General features: G+C 36.6%; 1 long non-coding RNA gene across 2 annotated transcripts; it reads left to right on the top strand.

Moving 5' to 3' along the window:
* Positions 1–2,565: 2,565 nt before the first annotated feature.
* On the top strand, positions 2,566–3,906 carry LOC131916315 (uncharacterized). Of its 2 annotated transcripts, none has more exons than XR_009380534.1 (2): positions 2,566–2,815; positions 3,202–3,906. It is a non-coding gene; the product is annotated as an uncharacterized LOC131916315 (long non-coding RNA). The 2 variants fall into 2 exon arrangements; XR_009380533.1 differs by having other exon boundaries at positions 2,566–2,868.
* Positions 3,907–5,767: the final 1,861 nt, after the last annotated feature.

The raw sequence follows: 5,767 nt of genomic DNA, 5'->3' as shown, positions 1-5,767 counted from the left end.
TTATCTAAAGTCATGAATACTAAAAGTTAAGTGTCTAATGGCTACAGAAAACAAACAGAAAGGAATAAAATCTATGGAACTAGACTAGATCCATGAATTCAAAAGGATACAAAATGATGTAAAATTTCCAAGTGTTTCATGTAACAAAGAAATGGATGATGGTGCATATTAGATCATGAGGTAATTAGATTCCTTTAGCTATATTGAAAGTCTAAAGACAGTTCTTTAATTTAAACTAAAAATATGCCAGAGGTTATTTACTTTAGAGAAGAGATCGAGTAGAAAAGGAATTAGATGCCAAAACAAAATTGTATTATAGGTTACATAGTTTCAAAATTATTTATGTGAAAAAAGATTTCTTTTTTAAAAAGTATAACTTGTGGTTGTAGGGTTTGATTATTGTACCACATTGAAATAAATTCTTCTGGTCTTTAGCAAGCCTGTCAGGCCAGAGACAATTGCAGAGTTTGATGCATAATCAGTATGCAAACTATTTTAATTTCCAGGCTCTCTATGAGAGGGACCTTATACATGAATGGGAGTAATTACACAGGATTCCTTCTTAGGACTGTTGTTAATAATACATGAGAAAGTTGTCTCATTTTCCCATAAAATGTATGGAATAACTATAGATCTCAGTAGTTAGTGCTTCATTTTATATAATTGGTAATCATTATCCTGGCTTCTGTCTTTTGGAGAGAAGTCTATGTGGTACCTGTTTATAAGGAGATCAAAAGATCAAGTAGATGATCTTGACAAATGTTCTACTTCATTAAATTGTTCTCATGGGGTGATTTTGATGGGGATGGCTGCTAACTGTTTACTGAGTTGCAAAAGTTCAGGTCTTTGGAGAGTTACCTTTTACACAAAGTCTTTAAGGGGACTTTTAAAGGTTACATTGACATATGCCATCCTTACCCCTCAATCTTCATGCCTCTGACCTCTGAGGAACATTGATAATAGCCTTGTGAAGGGGAATTTGCGACTCACTGGAGATACTGGTAATAATGGCTTGATGGGGGGGAAACTAATGATTTTCTCATGAGAACACAGGAGCTTTCTCTAGTTGTCATCCTTTTGGTAAATTGAATGACTTTTCTTATGGTAATGTAAGAAATGAATGAAATGCACGTTAAGGAGCTGTCCGGATAGGGTAATGAATTGACATTTTAGCATTATCTGAATTGTGTGTTAAGAGTGGCTTTTCCAAAATAAAATGAATGACAGGTCAAAGCAAACATTACAAGCTTTCTCAAAATTCAGAATACTTATTATTCTCTAGATCTCAGTGTCCAAAAAATGGGAGATGATTTAGGTTATGGAAACATGCTTTCTTTATGGAATTTGTGTAGAATACATGGCACAATCAAAGGTTTTAACTTGCGTTTTAACAAACCTTTAGCAAAGCAGCTCTTACTACTTACTACTTGATACCAATTTCATACTAAGAAGATGCCTTCATGTAATTGAAACAAGTTTAACTGGTTCATGAGAATCAAACCCCTTTTCTACCTTTAAGATGGCCTGTGACAATTTACTTTTATTCTTTAGTTCTTATTTGCTAATGTCTAATGATTGGGGGAGATTCATACATTTTAAAATCAATGAATTAATATTTCACAAGCAGCTACTCACACCTCAATCCCAAGCCATCTCCCTTGGTCTATATTCAAGATTCAGAGATGATCTAGCACTGACTTTTACCAGAACAAAGCCTCATTTATAAGTATAAAACTACAACTTTATAATTTGCTTTTAGAAATCAATCAGAAACTGGGTGAAATATTATGATAGAGCTAAACTTAAATGTGCACTAATTATTTTTTTAGTACTGAAAATGAAAGTGCCCAGCAAGTGCTCTATCAATGACCTACATCCACAGTCCTTAATTTTTAAAATATATAACTTTTGAAAATAAATTGGTTGTAAAAGAGGTAGATATTTATTGAGGCATCAGATGAGTTTCACAAAGATAAGGGATTTCTGTATATTATCTTGTAAAAGACAATGTCCAGTGTCCAAAGCTGGGGCATTTGATGGGATAGTGAGGAGCTGATATTGGGTGTGTTGAATTAGAAGAGAAAAGAAAAAATAGATATTATTAAGGAAAAACTGAAACTTAAAGTCTCTGGACTCTTCAAGAAACTTGCATCATCTTTAATGTCTTTTTGAAGCAGAAAGCCATAATCTAATATTCATATAAACCCTACATTAAATGAGGGGCAGCCAGTTAATTACCTTACTGACAAAAGAAAGATTATGAAAATTTTGCTACTTGTGGTATATGCAAACCTGGGATGTTAACTTGGAAATTCACGTTATTTTCTGGGTTTGATAAGACATGCTGGATTGGGGAATGAAAAACAGCTTGTCAGTATGACTGCACAGTCTGCAGTGGATGAGAAGTTCTGGCCTCAGTTCCAACCTTTATCTTGGTCATTGGCTTTTAAACAGAGGAGGTTCTTTGGGTATAGAACTATAGCTGAAGCATAGAATACTTGTTCAGAAGGTGCTAGACCCTGAGTTCCATCCCCAGAATGTTTGTATACATAGATCCTACCTCCTTTCTGTTGTAGCAGGAACCAGAGTTGGAGTGTACTCTGCGTGGAAGATGGTTTTGTTTTTCATATTTGTGACTAAAATAACAAGTTTGATACCCCTGCATTCTCAGTTGTGATCAAATGCACAAGACCTGCATAAGTTCAAGCCAGACAAAAGTGCTGGCATGGAGAGAGGAGAGAGGCACAAAGTCTCCAGCTAAGGAGCTATTGACAGTTGAGAGCTGCTGGGAAAGGGAGAATCGTTTGTTTTAAAGGTGTGTACTTTGGTGATCCAATCGCACTACAGTGGAAGACCACACATCCAAGAGTATGTACTCAGTGCAGTCTCTACTTGGTGGGTTAAAAAAAAAAAGAGACACAAAGTTCGAAGGGCAGAGGAAGGGGATGTGGGTCTTGGAGGAACTGGAGAAGGGAGGAGGATGTATACATTTAAAATATATTGTATGAAATTCTCAAAGAACTAATAAAACGACGAAAAATAGTTTCTGAATGTCCATGCAAAAATTGAACAGCTTGAAACAGACAGCTTTCTTGAAAGTTGGCCTTTGCAGTAAAACCATTTTCCAAACTCACTCTATGAATCATGATGACGGCTTCGGCTTTCACCTCCAATCTCACACAAACTTATTTCTTCTCCTAGTGTCTGGAGGAAAAGGTTAACAGCTGCTTGCCAGGTGACCAGTGGAAGTTTATAAAAAGTCCTTTGGAATAAGAATGAAGCTTTAAATGGCCAGTTTCAAGAACTTCATTGAACTGTATTTAAAAAAAAAATGGAGTCTCATCAAGAAGAATGTAAATAAGTCGATGTTACTTTCACCCAGTTGCTTTCAGAAGGAACAGCATTTTTAGGTGTGTATTTCTTTGAGTTCTCTTCCTTCCTCTGGTACAAATCTGTGGACAGAAGCTCTGACTCTCCGTCTCTCCCTGACTCTCTTTCTCTTTCTCTGTCTGTCCCTGTGTCTGGCTCTCTCTTTGTCTCTGTCTCTGTTTCTCTTTATCCCTGCCCCCCTCCCCCCTTCTTTTGTTACCTCTGGCTTTCCGTGAAAGTCCAAGAACCTTGAATCTTTGGAAACTACCCCATTGATTACAAAGTGTTTTGACAGGAAGCCTATCTCATCTGAACTCAGCATGATACAATCTCTAGTCTTCTTGAGACAAGCTCTTTTCCTTGGCTGTAGTGTCTATGATCCTGGACTGACATTTCTTATCAGCACCTTATGAATGAGCAACTTGAAATTCAGACACAAGTTTATGGATAGAGGAACAGAGGCTGCTCAGTCTGATTGTCTTTAAAGTTTGAGACCTGCTAGAAGCCATGTAGAAATATTAAACGAGAACAAATAAAGCCAATGTTATTTCTGTTTTGTATTTAACAACTGCCTGGTCTTTTTTTTTTTTTTTTTTTTTTTTTTGTGACGGTAAGGGAGTAGTGGAGAAAAGGCAGATAATCAGAAAAGAAAGGAAATATTGATGAAGATCATTCTGTTTATTTTCTTTGTCCATTTAAATTGCTAGGGAAGAGTGGAGAGGTTGGTGTGAACAGCCAATAACATAATACAGAGAATCAGAATTCTGTGTTCAAATAGTCTCTTCCTCAGTACAGTTTATTCTAAACTCTAACATATGTGCTACTTTGACTCTGGGTCTAATCCCACTTCACAAAGAAAAGCCTCATTTCATCAGTATTTTCAAATTGTTTTCCTTTTAGATTTTTTATTTGATTATTTTTAAAATTATGTATATGTATGTGTGTTTGTGTGGGTATGCGTGTCTGTGAGTGCAGTGACAGCAGAGGCCAGAGGCAGTGGATTGTCTTGGATCTAGAGTTACAGTCAGTTGTGACCCACTGTAAGGAGTTTTTGGAATCCAAACTCAGTCCTCTGGAAAAGTGTCTACCCTTAACCACTTGATCACACTTTCTGATTCTTTATCCATCACTGTCTCTTCTAGCTCCCCCACTTTAGCCTGTACATATACTTAAGTTACTCATTATGTTAAATGGTTTCCAACAATGGAGTAAGAAGTTCATGTGACAGTTCAGATAATGTCAAAACTCAAAAAAATAGAGTAAATAAGAAAGCGTAGATAGTCAAGAAATGAAATGTGGAGAACAGTGACATCTACTAGAATATATTTTTATTTGTCAGCCCATGTGTGCCCTTTATAGTGGTTAGGTAGGTTGAGTATCCAAAACACTAGAAAGAGGATAAGAAAATCACCTCCAAAAAATATGGGTGTTGCAAATTCTGATATTCATTGTGTGAGAATTGGTCAGGGACAGAAACTACAGTTATTCCTCATAGGGATAGAAGAGAATCTTCTTGAAAGTGAAGTGTCTCTTTAAGGAGTTGATAGCACTTGATAGATTCTGCTAATACTCTCTTTAAAAGGACAGCTTCAAACTTCACAGTAGTCATCCAGAATTAGAACCTCACTGGAAGTGCAGTTTTGATTCTGAAGTGTTGGTCTAGCTCTGAATGGAGTCCCTTTACATTTGGGGACTAGATAGGGTTCTCTGGGAGTGAAACTGGGTGAAAAGAACTAAATTATACATTATGACATGATTGTACAATTTATATCACAAAAATTTGAATCAGATTCCTTGAAGAGACTTATCTGGAGATAATAACCCATGAACAAGGATTGAATTCTTTTTGTTAATTGCCACTACCAAGTTAACAGGAGTAGAAGGCTGGAGTAGAAAGTATGTAGTTCTCATGACCCCTTGTATTCATGGACTTGTAACATGTTGCAGAGGTACCAAAATGTCAGCAACCAAAACAACAATGAGGATAATGAAGAAAGGGGGACTTCAATAGCCTGGCGAGCAGAGCAAGGCAAACTAACAAGCCTGTTTCTGTCCTGCCAGCCAGCTCCCAAATAACGACACGGGAACTTCTTATTAATTATGAAAGTTCTGTCTTAGCTTAAACTTTTTCTGCTAGCTCTTATAGCTTAAACTAATCTGCTTTTATTGATCTATATTTTTATCATGTGGCGTTTTTTTCTTTCATTCTGTATGTCCGACTCCCTCCATATCTCATTGGCATTTCCTCTGTGCCTCAATTATCTCCTCCTACTTCTCCTCTCTGCCAAGAAGTGCTGCCTACCTACTGCCTACCTATTGGCCATTAAGTTCTTTATTATGTCAATCACAGCAATGTATCTTCACACAGCGTACACATATCCCACAACAGGCAAGAATT

This window comes from Peromyscus eremicus, chromosome 8a, assembly GCF_949786415.1.
Source record: "Peromyscus eremicus chromosome 8a, PerEre_H2_v1, whole genome shotgun sequence".
Taxonomy (NCBI): domain Eukaryota; kingdom Metazoa; phylum Chordata; class Mammalia; order Rodentia; family Cricetidae; genus Peromyscus; species Peromyscus eremicus.
This window is presented reverse-complemented; position numbering and strand designations above follow the sequence as displayed.